This window comes from Trichosurus vulpecula, chromosome 1, assembly GCF_011100635.1.
Source record: "Trichosurus vulpecula isolate mTriVul1 chromosome 1, mTriVul1.pri, whole genome shotgun sequence".
NCBI classification, from domain to species: Eukaryota; Metazoa; Chordata; class Mammalia; order Diprotodontia; family Phalangeridae; genus Trichosurus; species Trichosurus vulpecula.
The window spans coordinates 77025444-77045026 of NC_050573.1; the positions used below are offsets into that span (position 1 = coordinate 77025444).

At 42.3% G+C, this 19583-nt stretch overlaps 1 protein-coding gene across 11 annotated transcripts in view; it reads right to left on the reverse strand.

Annotated features, from left to right (window-relative positions):
* The window catches only part of DNM2 (dynamin 2), a 75908-nt gene that overhangs the window by 55779 nt on the left and 546 nt on the right, over positions 1 to 19583 (reverse strand). The gene's annotated exons all lie outside the window — the stretch shown is intronic.

The window sequence follows — 19583 nt, forward strand, 5'->3', positions numbered from 1 at the left end:
CTCCCAGGCACAGCTGTGAGAAGGACATAATCTGCTTCTCTTCTAATTTTTAGTAGTATGATGTTTAAGATTAAGTGACATATCTATAATATTCTTGTGGAGAAGATGGAGAGTTATGGATTAGACAATAAATACAACTGGATTTGGAACTGGTTCAACAGGGAGTGTCAAGAAATAGGTGTTAATATTTCAATGCCAAGGTGACAGGAATCATCCAGTGGAGTATCCCAGGGAATCGTCCACATTTAGAATTTTTATCAATAATTGGGGATTTGGGAGGAGAAGGGTACCTATTTGGAGGCATGATGGAGAAATCCAGAGAGTCAGGAGCAGAGTTGGGACAAGAAAGAGGAAAGCCAGCAGGCTTAAATGTTAGGCTAAATCTATTAAGATGAAACTCAACACTTGCAGTTGGACATGGAAAAAAAAAAACGAACTTGACAAATGAGACAGAGGAGGCATGATTAGACAGCAGTTTGTCTGAAAAAGATCTGCTGGTTTCAGTGGACTGTAAGCTCAATGAGTCTGCAGAATGATGTAGCAGTCAAAAAAGCTCATGGGGTTCCATGGATAGGAGTATAGCTTCCAGGAAAAAGGGATCTGAGAGAAGGGAGCTGTCTGAGGTAGACGCTGAACTGACAGAAGGAAATGGGTATATTAAGCTTGGAAAAAGAGAAGACTCCAGGGGACATGCTAGTTCAAAGAACTGTCAGATGGAGGAGGGATTGGACTTATTCTCTCTGGCTCCTGAGGGCAGAGAAAGAACAAAGGGTGGAAGTTGCAAAGAGACAATTTAAATGTGATGTCAGAGAAAACTTCCTAACAATTGGAGTGGATCCACAGAGGAATAGGTGGCCTCAAGAAGTGATGTATTCCCCCTCCTTGGATGTCTTCAAGTAGAGGCAGGATTACCATTTATCCAAGGGTTATAACAAGGGTTCCTTTTGTTTTTGGACTGGCTAGATGGCTGCTGAAGTTTCTCCCAACTCTCTAATTCTGTGATCCCAAGATCATGGCACAGTCAAGTTAGAAACCAAGCTCATGTATGTTCAGACCCTTTAAGCCACACCCAGGAGAACTTAGAAGCCCAAACAGCATTTTTCTGAATCTATATAGTCACTGTCTCAGATATGAGAGCCCATGTAAGAAGAGGAAGTGGGTGCAGAGGAGGAAGTGGGAGCCTAGTAATATGTTTGCTGACAATGGATGTCATCCCTACTGTTTCCTCCCACTGAGTAATGGCTCAGGATCATCTCCTAACCAGATGTTTCAGAACAGCTATTTCCCCACTTTCAAAATATTCGGAATGATGACATTTTAAACCGATAACAAGTGTCTACATCCCTAACGTTTTACTCGCAAAGCTAAGACACCTTCCTTCCCCATAAGATCATAGATCAAGAGTAGGAAGAGGCTTTAGAGGTCATCTAGGTCAAATCCCTTAAAATGTACCTCACGACATCAAACCCCCCCCCATTTTACACATGAAGAAACAGGCCCAGAGAAGTTAAGCGATTTGCCCAAGTTCACACAAGTAGTGAGTAATCAAAGATGATCTGAACCCAGGTCCTCTGCCACCAAAATCAATGCCTTTTCCAATGTACCATAATGCTTCAAAAGCTGTAGTAAAGGCTCAAGTCAGGGTTGACTTGTTCCAAAGGCCTCAGAAAGCTTGTCTGGTGCTAGAGCACCCTCCCAACTCCCACTCTATCCTCCCCCCACCCCCACCCCACATGGCACAAAGTGGTCAAGTCAGCCATGTGGTGCTCTGATCCCAGACACAAGGGCCTTTGTGTGACTAATGTACTGAGCTCTTTTCTTCTAGGACCTTGTCCCTTGTGAAACCATTTGGCTTGGAAACTGACTATTCCTTACTTAGTGCTGCACCCAGAGTAGATCAAGGCATACCTCAGACAGCTCCCTTCTCTCAGATCCCTAAATTAGATGGATCAAATGAAATAATATTTATAAAATGCTTTACACAGAGCCTGCCATATAGTAGGTGCCTTCCTCCCTTCCCTTCATTCTTTCTGTGGGACTCTGGTCATGTCATTTCCTTTCTCGGAGCCCCAGTTCCTCATCTGTAAAGTGGGAGTGGGGTGGGATTGGATCCACTGATCTCTAAGGTCTTCTGTTTACAGTAAGTCATTCTTGGTTCACAGGCCATCTCATATTACAACACTATTAAAAAAAAAAGTCAAATCAAATGCAAAGGTAGTAGAACTGTAGATGGGACTGGAAAGGGACACAGAGCAAGTAGCAAGGAGCTATTGATTCTTTATTTTGTACATTTGTTTTTGTTGATGTTTATTAAGTTCCTAATCTAACATTCCTTCCTCTTGTCCCTTGTGAAAACTCACTTGCTACTTGTGTGACTGTGGATGAACCACTTAACTTCTCTCTCCTTTGGTGTCTGTATCTATAAAATGGGCTAGTGCCCACAAAAGAAACCCATGTCCTAGCCGTGACTCATTTCAATAAATAAGAATATACGTAAAGCACTGAATAAGCTTTAAAGTACCACATAGATGGCAGGTGTTATGACAAATATCTTTTTTGTGGGAAAAAAATGCAAAAATATAGTCTGAAAAGTTTAATTAAGTATAACTAAGAAAAGACTCCAGTTAATTTTGGGAGTCCTCTAGGTCTGGGTGAATCATGCAGATTTCTGTGACAGAAACTATTTACCTGTTTGTATCTTAGAAAGATGAAAGGGATTTCCTTTGGGCACCCACCTGCCTCGCCAGAATAATTAATAATAATAATGGCTAGCATCTATAAGGTTTTGTTGAAGAAAAATAGAAATACTGTACTCTGTGTTTTAGGCATGTATCTGCTAGGAACTTTTATTAATTTAACGTTATTCTAAATCCAAAGCATCTCTAGCTTAGAGAGCTGTCATAGTTCTGCACCCCCACTCGCCCCAAGGCAATACGAGGAATTCTGAGCAAGGAAATGTCATAAGGTAATAAAACTCAGTTTCGAATTAACATTCTCCTTCAGTAAACAGAAGAGTCACTCAGTAACTCTTCAATTCCTTCTCTGACCATCCATCTCAAGTGTCACCTGGCAAAATCAAAGGAGGACACCCTGTGATGATTATCGTAATTAATTATTTTTGAACAGAAGACCACTGCCCTTCAGTAGGTCACAGCCTAAAGTCTAGTTTCTATCTTTAATATATTTTCCTTAGGAATGGCTTTTTTGTTTTTGATCTTACGCATTATTTTCCTAAAGGGAAAAGTCTAGAAAGGATTTCAGGCTGGAGAAAAAACCTCTTCATATTTTTAGTGGAACAGAAGGGAGATTTCTGATATCCTTCTACAAATGCAAAGCACTTCACATATCTTATCTCATTTTATTCAAACAACAACACTGGGGAGTAAAAATGATGATCATAGCTAACACTTACAAAGTGCTTACTATGTGCCAGGCACAATTTACAATTATCACCTCATCTGATCCTTGAAACAACCCTAGGAGGCAGGTGCTACTGTTATTCCCATTTTTCAGATGAGGAAATAGAGGCAGACAAAGGTTAAGTGACTTGTCCAGGGTCACATGGCTAGTAGGTGTCTGAGGACTGATTGGAACTCAGGTCTTCCTGACTCCATGGTGAGCATTCAATCCACTGTGCCACCTAATCATCAGGAAGCTCTGAGAACTGGCTGGGATTTCAGGACCAAGAAGTAGGATTAATTCCAAGTGGACAGTAGAATTCTAAAATTGGAGTTGTCTAGGAATCAATCAAGAAGCATTTAAGTACTTATCATATTCCAGTTACTGTGCAAAGCCACCACTACCTCTAGTCTAGAACTATGATTTATAGAGGCAGGCATGAGGAAGTAACTGAGAAAAATACTTTAGGAAGTTTAGGACATTTAATCTGAGAGAAGCCTTATTTGCTAGTACTTCTAACGACCTATTCCTAGTGTACTATTTCTAAATTTGTAGATTCTTTTTTCCCTTATAACTCAACTCTAGAAGTGCACTTAAAATCTGGAGTAGAGGTAGTAGTAAAAAGGGAAGAGGGAAATGGGGCCTGCACATGGACACCAAGATCAAGGAGACAAGGGAGAGTTCATCTGGGAAAATCACTCAACTCAGGAAACAAAAAGACAGGTGGGGAAGTGGCAGGATGGCAGGCGCAGGTGGCAAGGCATTATGATGTCTTGGGCTGGGGTTTAGAAAACAGTGAAAATCTTACCAGAATCAAAGGATTAGACTTATAGCTGGAAGGGACTAGGAGATTATCTAATTTATCTCTTCCTCTAACAGGTAAGGAAATTGAGGCACGGAGAAGTTTAAGTGACTTGTCCGAGGTTACAGTGATTGGCACAGCCAGGATCCAAACCTAAGATCAATGACCCCAGATATAGTACCAGGTTAAGTCAGCTAAGAAAAAGAGAAGCTGGTGTTCTAAGAAGCTGACATTTGACTAGGCCTAAACCTTGATAATGTGAGATTTTATAATTTTAGTTTCAGACACCAATTAATATATTTTTTCCTGAAGAGGAGACACAATCTGTTGGGGTTCCTCCTTCATCAAGGACATAGTAGACAACAGTTTAAAAGAAAAAAGGGACTGAAGAAATCAACCTGAACTTCCACCTTTCCTAGCCAGGTACATCAGCTAAAAGATACCACACCCACAGCTATGGCATTCTAATGATACCTAGTTTTTGTAAGGTATGTAAATACAGTGAGGTCACACCCTAAACCAGTCAGGTTTTCCTTGTGTTCTCATCAGCAGCTTCCAAAGACTAAATTGCCAAATTTTCTTTTACAGTCAGTCAACAAACATTTATTAAGCACCTAGTATGTGCCAAGCACTATGCTAAGCACAGGGGACACAAAAGAACAGTCCCGGCCCTCAAGGAGTTCACAGTCTGAAGAGGGACATAACAAACAAAGAAATAAACAGAAACAGACTATGTACACACAGGATAAACAGGAAATAATAAAAGGAGGGAAGGCACTGGAAGGAAGAGAGAGAGAGAGTGAGAGAGAGAGAGACTGATTCAGACCTGTACTTTAGGAGTGGAGATCAGGCTCCTGCAATAGTCCAGGTGATGAGGGCCTGCACTAGGCGGTGTCAGAAAAGAGAAGTTTGAAAGGTCAATTAGATAGGCCTTGGCAACAGCCTGGATATGGAGAGTGAGAGATAGTGAGGAAGTCCAGGATAACTCCTAAGCTGTGAACCTGAGGGACTGGGAAGATGGTGTAGCCCTCTATAGCAATAGGGAAGGTGGGGAAAGTTGGGGAGGCTTTAAGGGGAAAGATGTCTGAAAGGCAGGGGGAGATGAAAACTGGAAGTCAGCAGAGAGGTTAGGGAGGTATTTGGTAGCTCTGAGACTTTGTGCAGAGATGATAATTGAATCCAAGGGAGCTGATGAGATCACCCAAGTGAAGTAGTATAGAGCAAGACCTGAAAAGGGCCCAGGACAAAACCCTGTGGGACATACTTGCTAGTGGGTGTGACCTGGACAAAGATCTAACAAAGGAGACTGAGACTTCATTCAGCTTTCTGGAAAGGCCCCACTTTAACAGTAAGGAAGTCATACTAAGTTGTCAATCTTCTTTTGTGGGTGACTTTGTAAGTTGAGTCAAGAAACAGCTATTAAGCAACTAAAATGTGCCAAGCACTACGTTAAGTGCCAGGGATACAAAGAAAGGCAAAAACAGTCCCTGTTCTCGAGGACAGCACATCATCTAACGGGGGAGACAACATGCAAATAAGGTACAAATAGGATCTACTGGAGCTTTATCCAGAGGAAAGGCTTCTTGTAGAAGATAGGATTTTGGCCAAGATTTGAAGGATGCCAGGAAGTCGGGTGGCAGAGAAGAGTAGAGTGAGAGAATTTCAGCCATGGGGGACAATGAGTGAGAATGCACAGAATGCGTGGACTGTCTTGTTTGAAAAACAACAACGGAGACCCAAGTCACTACATAGAGTACTTTTTGGCAAACGGGTTTAAGAAGGCTGGAGGTTGAAAGGGGACAGTTAATGAAGGGATTTTAAAGCCAAAGAGGGAATTTGATCCTGGAGGAGATGGGGAACCACTAGAGTTTATGGACAGAGAGGGCAGTCATACTTGTGCTTTAGGGAAGATAGCTTGGATAGCTGAATGGAGAGTAAAGGGTGACTTGAGGCAGGAAGTCCAAGCAGAAGGCTACTGCCAGTAGGCATGAAGTAATGAAGGCCTGGACCAGAGTGGTGCCAGTGTCAGGGAAGAAAGGGCGAATGTGGGAGAGATGTTGCCAAGATAGAACTGACAGGACTGTCAAGAGACTGGATTATAGGGGCGGAAGAGGTGAGTAAGAAGCTGAAGCTAATACCCAAGTTGGAGCCAGAGTGACTGGGGAGGATGGTGGAATCCTCAACAGCAAAAGGAAAATGCAGAAGAGGGGAAGGCTTTGTGGGGAAAGATAATGAATTCAGTTTTGGACATGGTTAGTTTATGAGATATCCACTTAGAGATACATGTGCAAAAAGCAGTTGGAGATTCAAGACCAAGGTCAAGAGAAAGGTTAGGGCTGGATAAACAGATCTATAAATCATCTGCATAAAGATAATTCTCTATAAACATTTTTAGGGTCCTAAGTCAAAGACTAAGGGGCAACTAGGTGGCAAAGTAGACAAGGTGCCAGGCCTGGAATCAGGAAGACATCTTCCTGAGTTCAAATCTGGCTTCAGACACTTAGCAGCTGTGTGACTCTGGACAAGTCACTTAACTCTGTTTGCCTCAGTTTCCTCATCTGCAAAAATGAGCTAGAGAAGGAAAATGCAAACCACTCAAGTATCTATGGCAAGAAAACCCCAAATGGGTTCAACAAGGAGTTACAGCTAGTAACCAGTGGGAAAAAGTCTTTTTTTTTTTTGGCCCAGACTAGCCTAAAAACTTACTTATCTAAGCAGTTACCCAAAATCAGCCTTAAATCGTGCCACTTTTGTACCTAATCACAGTAAATAAGACCAAACACCCATGGTCTACAGTGAAACTAGCCCATGACTGTCAAAGTAAATACAGCTAATGTGGAATTATTTACATAAAATGACTAAAATTTTCTTATCTTTTAACCCAGAGATTCCATTTGATGCTAAGCACATACCCCAAGGAGGTCAACAATAAAAAGAAAGGCCTCAAATACACACACACACACACACATATATATGTGTGTGTATGTGTGTGTGTGTGTGTGTGTACATATATATATGTATATACATATTTGTGTGCACTTTTTGCAGTAGTAAAAAAACTAGGACAAAGTAGATCCCCATCAACTGGGGAATGGCTATACAAATAGCTCATGGATGTAATGGAATATTACTATGCTTTAAGAAACAGTGAACATGATGAACACAGATTTACAAGAACTGATGTAAAGTAAGAAGAACCATGAAAACAAACAAACAAATAACTGTAACAAAACAATCAAAACTGAATTCTAAGCAGAATTTTAACCATTAAGTTTGGCTCCAAAGAAGTATGAGAAGATACCTCTCCCCAAATTCCCTTGCGTAAATGGGGATCGTGGGACACTGTACATGTCAGACTCTTTTTTACACAACGATTTCTTTGTTACATTTTTCAAACTTTCTTGCAATGTATTGTTCTCCAAGAGGGTAGGGAGAAAATAAAGTAGGGAAAAACAGGTGATGTGAAAAAAAAAAGCTATTAAAATATTTATTTTTTAAAGTTAAAATAGCTAGGTTTAATCCCCTTCCTTCTGTATGAATTTGTGAAAAGCAATGGCAAAATTGAAACTTACAGAAATGCAGAAATAATCTCAGATACTGATTAAAGTCAAGTTTGTATTTAATGACAAACCCTTAATTTTTCTTTACATTTGTATTTGTGCCCCTCCTCACACCCAAATAAAAGAACTTCAGTTATTAACCATGTGGCATTTGGCCTTCTTTCTGCAAGTTTTGTGGCCCCATATTGAAGCCAGTGTCCAGACACTTAAAAATTTTACTGAGGCAGAGAACCAATCTCCTGTTGGGCACACTGGTAGGATTCTCTTTCCCACAGTATGAAGGGCTCCTTAAGGAGGTGACATTCAAAGATGGTCAGTCATTTAACTCCGAAGGGCTCTTATCAGGGAAAATATATGCCTAGGGGAATGATCAGATTCTTCACGGTGCTTACATTTCTTCCATACACTCTGCCACCTAATAAACTGTCCCCCACAAAGACAGAAAAGCAAGCAGTTCCGGAGGCTTCTGATCTTTTGGAATTCCCCAGCATACACCCGTCCACCATGGCCTAATCTAAGAAAGCCACAACCAGCAGCTGAATCACTCAGATTTATCAGTGTTCCTCCGGGAAGAGAATAGAATGGTACTCTTTACCTGTCTTGGGGACCAGGGATCTGGCATCAGACCTTATGGCTTGCCACTTGCTTCTCATGAGTTTTCCCTTAGGATCTTGCTAACCCAGGGCTCAACTTCCAAATACAAGTTCCCTCCCTATTTCTCAAGGGCAGGCTTCCATAGCACTGCAGTATAAATGTCAACTGTACCACCATCCCCAGGATGCTGAGCACAAGGTAAAAAAGTAATCTCTGCAAGGCTTAGAGAGAGAGAGAGAGAGAGAGAGAGAGAGAGAAAGAGAGAAAGAGAGAGAGAGAGAGAGAGAGAGAGAGAAAGAGAGAGAGAGAGAGAGAGAGAGAGAGAGAGAGAGAGAGATAGAGAGAGAGAGAGATAGATGCATTTAGAGCTCTCCCCAACCATATTCCCACCTACCTTTCTAGACTTATTTCTGGCTTCACCTCTAACAGGAAGCCCCTGTGGGTTCTCCCATTAGCACCTGCCTTCCTCACCTGTCATGTCCTATTTTATCATGCTAGTGGAATCCCTTCCCTTGCATGAGTGCTTAATAAATGTTTGTGGAATTAAATTTCTGTTGACTGCCAAAGTATGTTTTCCATACGCTTGCCAGCATAGCTGGGCTTGGATGAAAAATCCTATTTGGATTAGTCTCTTATCCTATAGTATATTTCATTCCAATTTTCATGCTCACTCCTTGACCCTGCCACCTGACCTGCTTCCCCAAAAGCCTTCCCCTCCTTCTAACTTCCTTATTACTTTCAAGGGCACCACCAGCCTTCCCAGTCACCCAGACTTAAAACCCACGGGTCCTGTTTGATTCCTCACTCTCTTCCACTCCCAAATCTGCTGCCAAAGCTTGCTGATTTTAGCTCCTTAACACCTCTTTTATACTCCCCTTCTCTCATTTAACAATGCCACTACCCTAGTCCTCCTCCCCCTACCCCAATCACCTCACAACCTGGACTACTGTAATAGCCTGCTGGTCAGTGTAAAAGTCTCCTTCAATCAGCTGTCAAAGACCGCATCACCCCTTCACTCAGTAAACTCCAGCGGCTCCCTATAATCTTCAAGATGAAACAGAAAATCCTCTGGCATTCAAAGTTCTTCATAACGTGTCCCTCCCCAAGCCTTTCCAGTCTTTTTGGACCGTACATCTACCGATGTACTCTTCCATCCAGTGACACCACTGTCCCTGATGTTCTTCAGAAAAAAAATATTCCATCTCTGAACTCTTGGCATATTCACTGACCTTCTCTAATGCCTGGCATGCTCTTCCTCTTCATCTCTGCTTCCTGGCTTCCTTCAAGTTGGCTAAAATCCTCCTTCTACAGGAAGTCTCTCCTGATTTGAGTGCCTCTCTCTGTTGATTATTTCTAATATATCCTGTTTATAGCTATCTGCATATAGTACCCCTCTTCCAACTGTGAGCTCCTTGTGTGCAAGGACTGTCCTCTGCTTTCCCTTGTATCCCCATATCTTTTTAGATTTAATTTATTTATTTAACATATTTAGTTTTCAGCACTGGTTTTCACAAGAGTTTGAATTACAAAATTTCTCCCCATTTCTACCCTCCCCCCCACTCCAAGATGGCGTATATTCTGGTTGCCCTGTTCCCCAGTTGGCCCTCCCTTCTGTCACCCCACTCCCCTCCCATTCCCTTTTCCCTTCCTTTCTTGTAGGGCAAGATAAATTTCTACACCCCATTGCCTGTGTATCTTATTTTCTAGTTGCATGCAAAAACTTTTTTTTGTTGTCTTTTTTGAACATCTGTTTTTAAAACTTTGAGTTCCAAATTCTCCCCCCTCCTCCCTTCCCACCCACCCTCCCTAAGAAGTCAAGCAATTCAACACAGGCCACATGTGTATCATTATGTATAACCCTTCCACAATACTCATATTGTGAAAGACTCACTGTATTTTGCTCCTTCCCAACCCATCCCCCTTTATTGAATTTTCTCCCTTGACCCTGTCCCCCTCCAAAAGTGTTTGTTTTTGATTACCTCCACCCCCATCTGCCCTCCCCTCCATCATCCCCCCCCCCTTTTTTTATCTTCTTCCCTCTTCTTTCCTGTGGGGTAAGATACCCAATTGAGTATGTATGGTATTCCCTCCTCAGGCCAAATCTGATGAGAGCAAGATTCACTCATTCCCCCCTCACCTGCCCTCTCCCCTCCTCCCCCAGAACTGCTTCCTCTTGCCACTTTTATGCAAGATAATCCACCCCATTCTATCTCTCCCTATCTCCCTCCCTCAATATATTCCTCTCTCATCCCTTAATTTGATTTTATTTCTTTTAGGTATCTTCCCTTCATCTTCAACTCACCCTGTGTCCTCTCTCTCTCCATACATATATACATACATACACACTCACTTATATATATATATATGTGCATATATATATATAAGTATATATATACACACACACATACATAAACATATATATGTGTGTGTATATATATGTGTGTGTATATGTGTGTATATATATGTATATATATGTATATATTCCCTTCAGCTACCCTAATACTGAGGTCTCATGAATCATATACATCATCTTTCCATGTAGGAATGTAAACAAAACAGTTCAACTTCAGTAAGTCCCTTGCAATTTCTTTTTCTTGTTCTTTTTCTTGATTACCTTTTCATGCTTCTCTTGATTCTTGTGTCTGAAAGTCAAATTTTCTATTCAGTTCTGGTCTTTTCACTGAGAAAGCTTGAAAGTCCTCTATTTTATTGAAAATCCATATTTTGCCTCGGAGCATGATACTCAGTTTTGCTGGGTAGGTGATTCTAGGTTTTAATCCTAGCTCCACTGACCTCCAGAATATCGTATTCCAAGCCCTTCAATCTCTTAATGTAGAAGCTGCCAGATCTTGGATTATTCTGATTGTGTTTCCACAATACTCAAATTGTTTCTTTCTGGCTGCTTGCAGTATTTTCTCCTTGATCTGGGAGCTTTGGAATTTGGCGACAATATTCCTAGGAGATTTCTTTTTGGGATCTATTTGAAGAGGCGATCGATGGATTCTTTCAATTTCTATTTTGCCCTGTGGCTCTAGAATATGAGGGCAGTTCTCCTTGATTATTTCTTGAAAGATGATATCTAGGCTCTTTTTTTGATCATGGCTTTCAGGTAGTCCAATAATTTTTAAATTGTCTCTCCTGGATCTATTTTCCAGGTCAGTGGTTTTTTCCAATGAGATATTTCACATTGTCTTCCATTTTTTCATTCCTTTGGTTCTGTTTTATAGTATCTTGATTTCTCATCAAGTCACTAGCTTCCACTTGCTCCAATCTAATTTTTAAGGTAGTATTTATTTTCTTCAGTGGTCTTTTGGACTTCCTTTTCCATTTGGCTAATTTTGCCTTTCAGGGCATTCTTCTCCTCATTGGCTTTTTGGAGCTCTTTTGCCATTTGAGTGAGTCTATTTTTTAAGGTGTTGTTTTCTTCAGTGTATTTTTCAGTATTTTTTTGGGTCTCCTTTAGCAAGGCACTGACTTGTTTTTCATAGTTTTCTCGCATCCTTCTCATTTCTCTTTCCAATTTTTCCTCTACTTCTCTAACTTGCTTTTCCAAATCCTTTTTGAGCTCTTCCATCGCCTGGGACCAATTCATGTTTTTCTTGGAGGCTTCTGTTGTAGGCTCTTTGACTTTGTTAACTTCTTCTGTCTGTATGTTTTGGTCTTCTTTGTCACCAAAGAAAGAATCCAAAGTCTGAGACTGCATCTGGGTGCGTTTTTGCTGCCTGGCCATATTCCCAACCAACTAACTTGACCCTTGAGTTTTTCAGCGGGGTATGACTGCTTGTAGACTAGAGAGTTCTATGTTCCACGTTTGGGGGGGGATGTGCCACCTCTGCCATACCAGCACTACTCCTTCCCCAAGAACCCCCAACCTGGACTGGGCTTAAATCTTCAGCAGGCTGTGAACTCCTGCTCTGATGCCACTGAATTCCTCCCACCAGGTGGGCCTGGGGCCGGAAGCAACTGCAGCTTTAGCTGCCCCACCTCAGCTGCCCCCGGGGCCGGTAGCCGAACCAGGAACTTCTTCCACTCCCACAGCTTTTCCCACTAACCTTCTCCGCTGTCTTTGGTGTTTGTGGGTTGAGAAGTCTGGTAACTGCTGCAGCTCATTGATTCAGGGTGGTAGGGCACATTCTGCCCGGCTCCTAGTTTGGTTGGTCCTCGCTGCTCATGCTGGGCTCGGCTCTGCTCTGCTCCCAGCTCCATGTTCGATAGACCTCACCCAGAGACCATGAGGCTGTCCAGGCTGGGCTAGAGTCCTGCTTCCCTCTGCTGTTTTGTGGGTTCTGCAGTTCTAGAATTAGTTCAGAGCCATTTTTTTATAGGTTTTTGAAGGGACTCGGCAGGGGAGCTCACGCTAGTCCCTACTTTCCTGCCGCCATCTTGGCTCCGCCCCCTGAAGCATCTTGTATCCCCATATCTTAGCACAGAGTAGGAGCTTAATATATGTCTACTGGCTGACTATAGCTTTAATAGCCATTAGACATACAAGAGCCTGCCTCAAAGCTAGGAAGACCTGAATTCAAATCCTGCCTCTGACAGACTGGTCAAGTGACCCTGGGCAAGTCACTTAACCCTCAGTGCTCTAGGCACTCAATTAAGACTTTAAAGTAGCAGAGAAGGAGGTAGAGGTCTGCAGAGGGAGTTTCCTCATGAGGGACTGTTGTATACTGAAGAAATCCCAGGTCCAGCTGGGATCTGCAACCACACCTATCCCTAACCTTTCTACCCAATCTTTCTAGGCAAACAGGGGAGTGGCAGGGACTACTCTAATGGCTTCTTCAGATTATCCTACTTCAGTAAGGTCTAGAAACTATGGGAGGCCAAAAAAAGGCAACTCAGCAGACCTCAAATGCAATCCAACGAGCATTGAGTGCCAATATAGTACAAGGTTTGATGCTCACATTTTACTTTACGTTTAATTTTAAAAGGTTATTAATTGACATTTAAATATGTTTTAAGGTTTAAAAACCATTTAACACAGATTACTTTTTGTCACCTTCCTGACTGGTTTGTGAGGTAAGCATTATAAATATCATCATCCCTATTTTAGAGAGAAATTGTGGGTAAGAAAGGTTAAATAAGTGATCTGTGCTTGAACCTGGGCCCTTGTTTACTTTTTTAGTTCAGGTGTCTTTCCATGGTCACAGACAATGATTTTACCAAAGCAAAAGCTCACATGCCCAGTCATGTTCAGCAACGTGGAAATGTACACAAAAAGCACCAGAATCAACTGAGAAGAGAAAAATATAGACCTCATTTCTAACCAGTTAATAAACTCGGCGACCATTCTTAAATGACTTGATAGTCTTGCAAAAAATCACCAGCGACAGCTACTGGTCTATACGGTCTGACTTCCTTGAGAACCAAGGGCCTCTACTGCCATGGTCAGGTTTACAGCCCCAGGGTATATTATCTAAATCAGGATGAGATTCCCTCAGTCCCACATCCTGATGGCCCACAGTAGTCAACCCGAAAAGCCCTAGAAAAATCCACTATGCCTTGAGGATAGGCTTTTTGAACAGCAGCAGCTTTTTGGAACCAGGGAATGTGGCCAAATAAGTGGAGTAAGCTGGAAGCTGGGAGTGGAGTATAACTGGAAGTTACTCATCAAATGCTGTCCAGGGGAATCCGGTTCCTGCACTGGTAACTGGCAAACTACAACTGTTCTAATGTCCAAGTTTTAGCTAGAACGAGGTAGATACTGAGCAGGAATCTTGACCCCAGGTAAGCATCATTGGCAATCATTAACAGTAACAAAAAAACAAAGGAAGGGAATGCTACAGGAAGAAGCATAGTTTTTTAAAAATTACAGTCTGACATTTACTTAACACTAAGGTTTGCAGAATACTTTACACATGATCTGTGAACCTTACTACATCCCTGGGAAGTAGGTAGGAAAGGTACAATTATCCCAACTCTGCAAGGAGGAAACAAGCTCAGCGAGGTCAAGTCTTTAATTTCGTGTGCAAATTTGATACGGTCATTAGAAAAATCCTAAAGATTGTGGGCAATACCCTATAAACATTTCTTAAGAAAGGTTTTATTTTCTAAAGCTTTCACACTAAATAGGCTTAATTATAGTAGAGCTTTTCAGAACCACTATAAATGAAGGGTTAGTAGAGGTTTCCATTTTTAAACCCCTTGAAATGCCTACAATTTTGTCAGTTTAATTCAAAGTTGTGCTAATACTAGGCAACTCAACGAAACCCAGATGCAAATTGCTTTCAAAGTATGATTCTATTTGATAAATTGCCTCCTCAACCCGTCTTTCAAAAAAAAAAATCCAGATTGCTACATACAAGTTTTTCACTCTCCTCTACAAGAACCATACTTTGTTAGAGAACTAAATCTATATTTACTAAGGAGTAACATTAACAGTCCCTGATCAAATAAATTTTGAACGTGGACCTGAAGCTATTGTAGAGTCTAATTTTAGAATCCTAAGGGATCTAACCTTAGGAAGGTCGGCATTACTGTAACAGAAGCAGGAATCCTTCTCTGCTGGGTCCCCAATCAATCTGGAGACTTCATAACCACGCCCCCTACCTGAAGTCACAAACAGTGGGCACAAGGTAGTAGCATAGCCAGCAGACTTCAGGCACCTTAAGTCCCTTGTGACCAACCATTCAGAAAATGTTACCTTGGCATGAAAAATCTTGACATTCAGAACAAGGGTCAAATCTTTATAAAGTTGGGGAGGGACATGAAGGTAGAAGCATTTATTTTACTGAATAATCCTAGGCACTCAACTTAGCTCTAAAAAAATCTGTTTTTTTAAACTAATATTTCATTACTGAAAAAAAAATCTTTATGTATGCTTTCTTATACCAGGCTAGCAGAAGCATAAGATAAGCTTCAATTTTTAACTAAAGAGCAAAAAGTCAGCTCCATTTCCAGCTAACTTTTTAAAATTACAGCCACACTGTTAAAGGGCCAAAGCAAAGGCGAGCAAGGCAGCTATATACATCCTGAGAATCCTAAGGTTATAGGCACACATGAAGAACACACACAGCAGCCAGTGGGATTTTCTTCAAGTATAGGGCTGACCCTGGCACTCCCCTATTCAAACTGGATCCAATAGAAATTCTTCTGTTTGACATTTAAAGTGCTCACAATTTGGCCCTTGTGTCCCTTTTATTACACATGCCTCCCTTTCACAAAAGGTATGGTCCAATAAGGCCTTCTTATGATTCCTTGGACTTTATTTCCTAATGATGCAGTCCCTCCTCATTTCTGCCTCTGTGAATCCCTCTTTTCCTTCAAAATTCAGTCTAAGCGCCAAATTTCTACATTAAGTTGGAAGCATTTTTCTGATCCCCTTAGCTACTAAGGCCACCCCCAAATCTCCTGACATTTGTAGGTATCAGTCCATGTGCCACAAGTCTTCCCTGAGAGAATGCAAGCTTCACAGGACCAGGGGCTGTATTTTGTTTCTTTGTTTCCATAGGACCTACACAAAGTAGGTGCTTACTAAATGCTTGATGAGTTGCCAATCTGCAAGATTATGTGGACCCCCCCATACACAAATAACTAGAAAAACGAAGTGAGAGTAGTGGTTGGTCTAGAAGAGGTCAACTGAGCAGATGCTTTTCATTGAAAGAAAAATTACTATTTAAAAAAGCCAATTGTGCTTGGGAGAGTCCATGGTTGAAAAAATCAATTAAACTTCAATTGATCAAATGGTTCAACAAGTAGTGTCCCTGTACTGTGCTGGTCACTGATTTTCAACACTGGCCTTTGCCTTCAAGTAGGATGTGTGCATGTGTGTGTATGGGGGGGACTGACACACATACAGAGCTATGTCAGATCCTAAAAGAGATCTCAGATACTGTAACGGGAGAACAGACAGGTTTAGTGACTTGCTTAAAGTAACCTAGCTCATTAGCAGCAGAAGAGAAAACCTAGGCCTCCAAACTCAAGTGTCTCACAGACAAAGCACAAGCACTTTGAACAAATAAACTTTCATTCCCCTCTGGGGATAAACAAATAATATGCTGAGTTTATTACAAAGGTACAAACAAAATATTATGTGGGCCTCAAGAGGTGTGGGGGGCATCAGGAAAGGATTCTTGGAACATCATCTGACCCGAATGGGCAAGAATTCCAAGGGAGGGGGGCCAGGAAGTGAATTCTTGGTGTAGGGAAAAGGCACAGAAGCTGGAAATCAAATGAGACCGAGTCTGGTTTGGTTTGGTTGTACTGGGGAAAAGGCACGGGAGTCTAGGGACCTGAGTTCAAATCCCCCAAACCTGTGTGACCTTGACAAGTGATCTAGCATTCTTGGGCTTTAGACTCCTGACCTATACAAGGGAACTAGACCAGATGATCTCCAGGGTTCCTTCCAGGTTAGTTCCTAAGATAGATTGCAAGGAGAGCACGTAGTACGAGCTAAGGCTGGAAAGGTCAACATCATATATTGAAGACCTTGAATATCTGGCTAAAGAATGTGAACTCTACCCAGCAGACCATAGGGAACCAATGGAGGCTACTGGGCAGAGGTTATGATGTACACATAATGAAGAGAAGTTTGACATAGCATGTAAATGACTGATTGGAAAAGAAAGACAGAATAGGCGAAAAGACCTATTGGGAGGTTGTAACAAAAGTGAGAACTAGGCAAAACTAGTCAAACTAGTACTGAATGAAATATGGTTAGCTAGGTGACACAGTAGATATAAAGTGTGGAGTGTGAAGTCAGGAAGACTCACCTTGAGTTCAAATCTGGTCTCAGAAATTTACTTAGCTGTGTGACTTGGTCAAGTCACTTAATCCTGTTTGCCTCAGTTTCCCCATCTAAAATAAACTGGAGAAGGAAATGGCAAACTGCTTTAGCACCTTTGCTGTGAAACCCCAAATGGGGTCATGAAGAGTCAGACTCAACAGAAGAACAATTGAATGAAAGCCTGTATCCAGGTGATGATTTTGGATGCAGATGATACCGATGAGGTGGTGTTTATAGGACTGGATATGAAGATGACCAAAACGGAGAGCTTAGCTATTTTGCTTTAAAAATGAAGAAATAACGTGAGAACCATGGTGTAATGAATGCAGTCACCCCAACTAAGGCAAAGAGCCCTCAAAGGAGGCGGGGCTGAGAGGAAGTGAACACAGACTGGGTTTGGAAGGAGGGGAGTAAACCTCTTTTACCTAGCACTACATACTGCCCCTCCCATCTAGTGAAGGAATTTGAAAACCACCCAAGTCAGTCCATTCACTGTCACCCTCCTGTCACTGACTCGAAAACACGCTACCAGTTAAATGTCTCTATGCCAGGGCCAAAAGAAATTTTGGAAGACAAACCACCACCTGTATGCAACTGTGTCTGACTGTACAGCATTTTTATAAGACTGACTAGCTTGGTTAATTCTTTAAAAACTCTCAATATTATCTGTCTGCAGTGTAGGGTACCTGTGAATTTTAAAAATTTCAGCTGTTTTCAAACCTGAGTTAGTTTTATTTTTTAGCTTTCCAAAGAAGAAAGGCAATATAGCTAAATGAATGCTTTTTATGGTCAACAAACAGTACAGTACCATGAAAAGTGCCCTGGATTTGAGACTGGAGATAGTTGGGTTCAGATCCTACTTTGTTTATTAGCTATCAGTCAATGGCCTAGTCACTTTACCTTTTGGGCCTATTTCCTCATCTTTAAAATGAATTAATATAGTGTCTGTAGTATATACTTCAGAGGCAGCTAGGTAGTTCATTGGATAGAGTTCTGGGCCAGGAGTGAAGAAGACCAGAGTTCAAATCCAGCCTTGTGTGACCCTAGGCAAGTCACCTTAATCAGAGGAGAAGGAAATGACAAACCAATCCAGCATCTTTTGCCAAGAAAACTCCACAGACAGCACTGGTGTGATATGATCACTGAAGAGTAGGACAACAGTATATATACCACAGGCTGCTTTGAGGATCAAATGAAATGACAGATAAAGCAACTACTGTTATTACTAATACAAAAGACTCCCCAAATTTTATCAAATGTCAAATATTTGCTTACCAAAAAAGATTTATAACCACAAAAACAAACAAAAAACCCTAACACTTTGAGTAAAGAAATTAGTTCCAGCCGGGACTGTCTGAAAGTGTTCTGCAAAGATCTAAAAGTACAATATCAACTATCTAACTTGGGTTTCTAGATTGCTGGCACAGATGCTTTCTCTGTAAACTTAGACATGTAGATAGTGAGTCTCCAGAAAGATGCTGGCCACACTAAGGGCCTGTGCCTCGGTAAGTACAGATGGAGGAGAGGACACACAAGACCACACTCAGGTTGCCCTCACAAAATAGGGAAGTTAAACATGACTCAAGAGTCCTTTTCTAAGTAAAGAAGATATACGTGCTCGAACTTCTCTTTGACAAGGGAAAGGAGGGATTGGGGGGAGGGGTGCAGCGCTCTACTAGGCTCAACTGCATTGAAAGTCCACTTTGAAACTAGGCCCCGAACCACTAAGCTTATCTAAAGTTTTCCTGCAAAGAAGGGAAGAAACCTGTGCTCTTCACCATCGCTGGGCGGATGAGGGGGTTGAGATGGTTCTGCACCTGGAGCTGTCACGTCTATAAAGCATATGCTCTAAGGGACAACCTAATTATGAATCCCTGGATCCAGTCTCTCAGCACTGTCCTTTCCTTCACAGCTCAAATACCCAGAGTTAAGATAACTCTCAGAGTTGCAGTTAACTCTAATCAAGCCCGGTTGTTTGCACAGGACAAAAAAAAACAAGCTAGAGCACCGGCCAAACCTAATGGGACAATGGCAATAAAGGCTGGCAATAAAGGCTCCAGGCTGGTGGCTTTTCCCCCCCAGGGGCTTCAGCTGGCTGGGCGACCCCCCACCCGGCACAAACACACCCTGATAATGCCAGGGGAGCCTACAGTGACCTTGCCACTACACTTAACCGCCCTGGGCCTCGGTTTCCTCATCTGTAAAGTGAAATGACTGACCTAGATGCCCTCCAGCCGTACGTCTACGGAGGCCCGCTCCAGGCCGGCACCAAGTAGACCCGGGCAGGGCTGTCAGACGCCTGCCGGTCACCTGCCGGCCGGACACCCAGACCGGCACACGCAGTCCTCCCCAGGGTAAGGAGGGGGGAAGGGCGACGCTCGCCGCTATGGATCTCCCAGGGTTCAGAGACTGGGACCGCGTGAGGTCCGAGTGACCCCCGGATGACCCCCCTGGGTGAGGGGGCCTAGGCCGGGGCCCATCCCCGGGCCCCCTTTACGCCGTC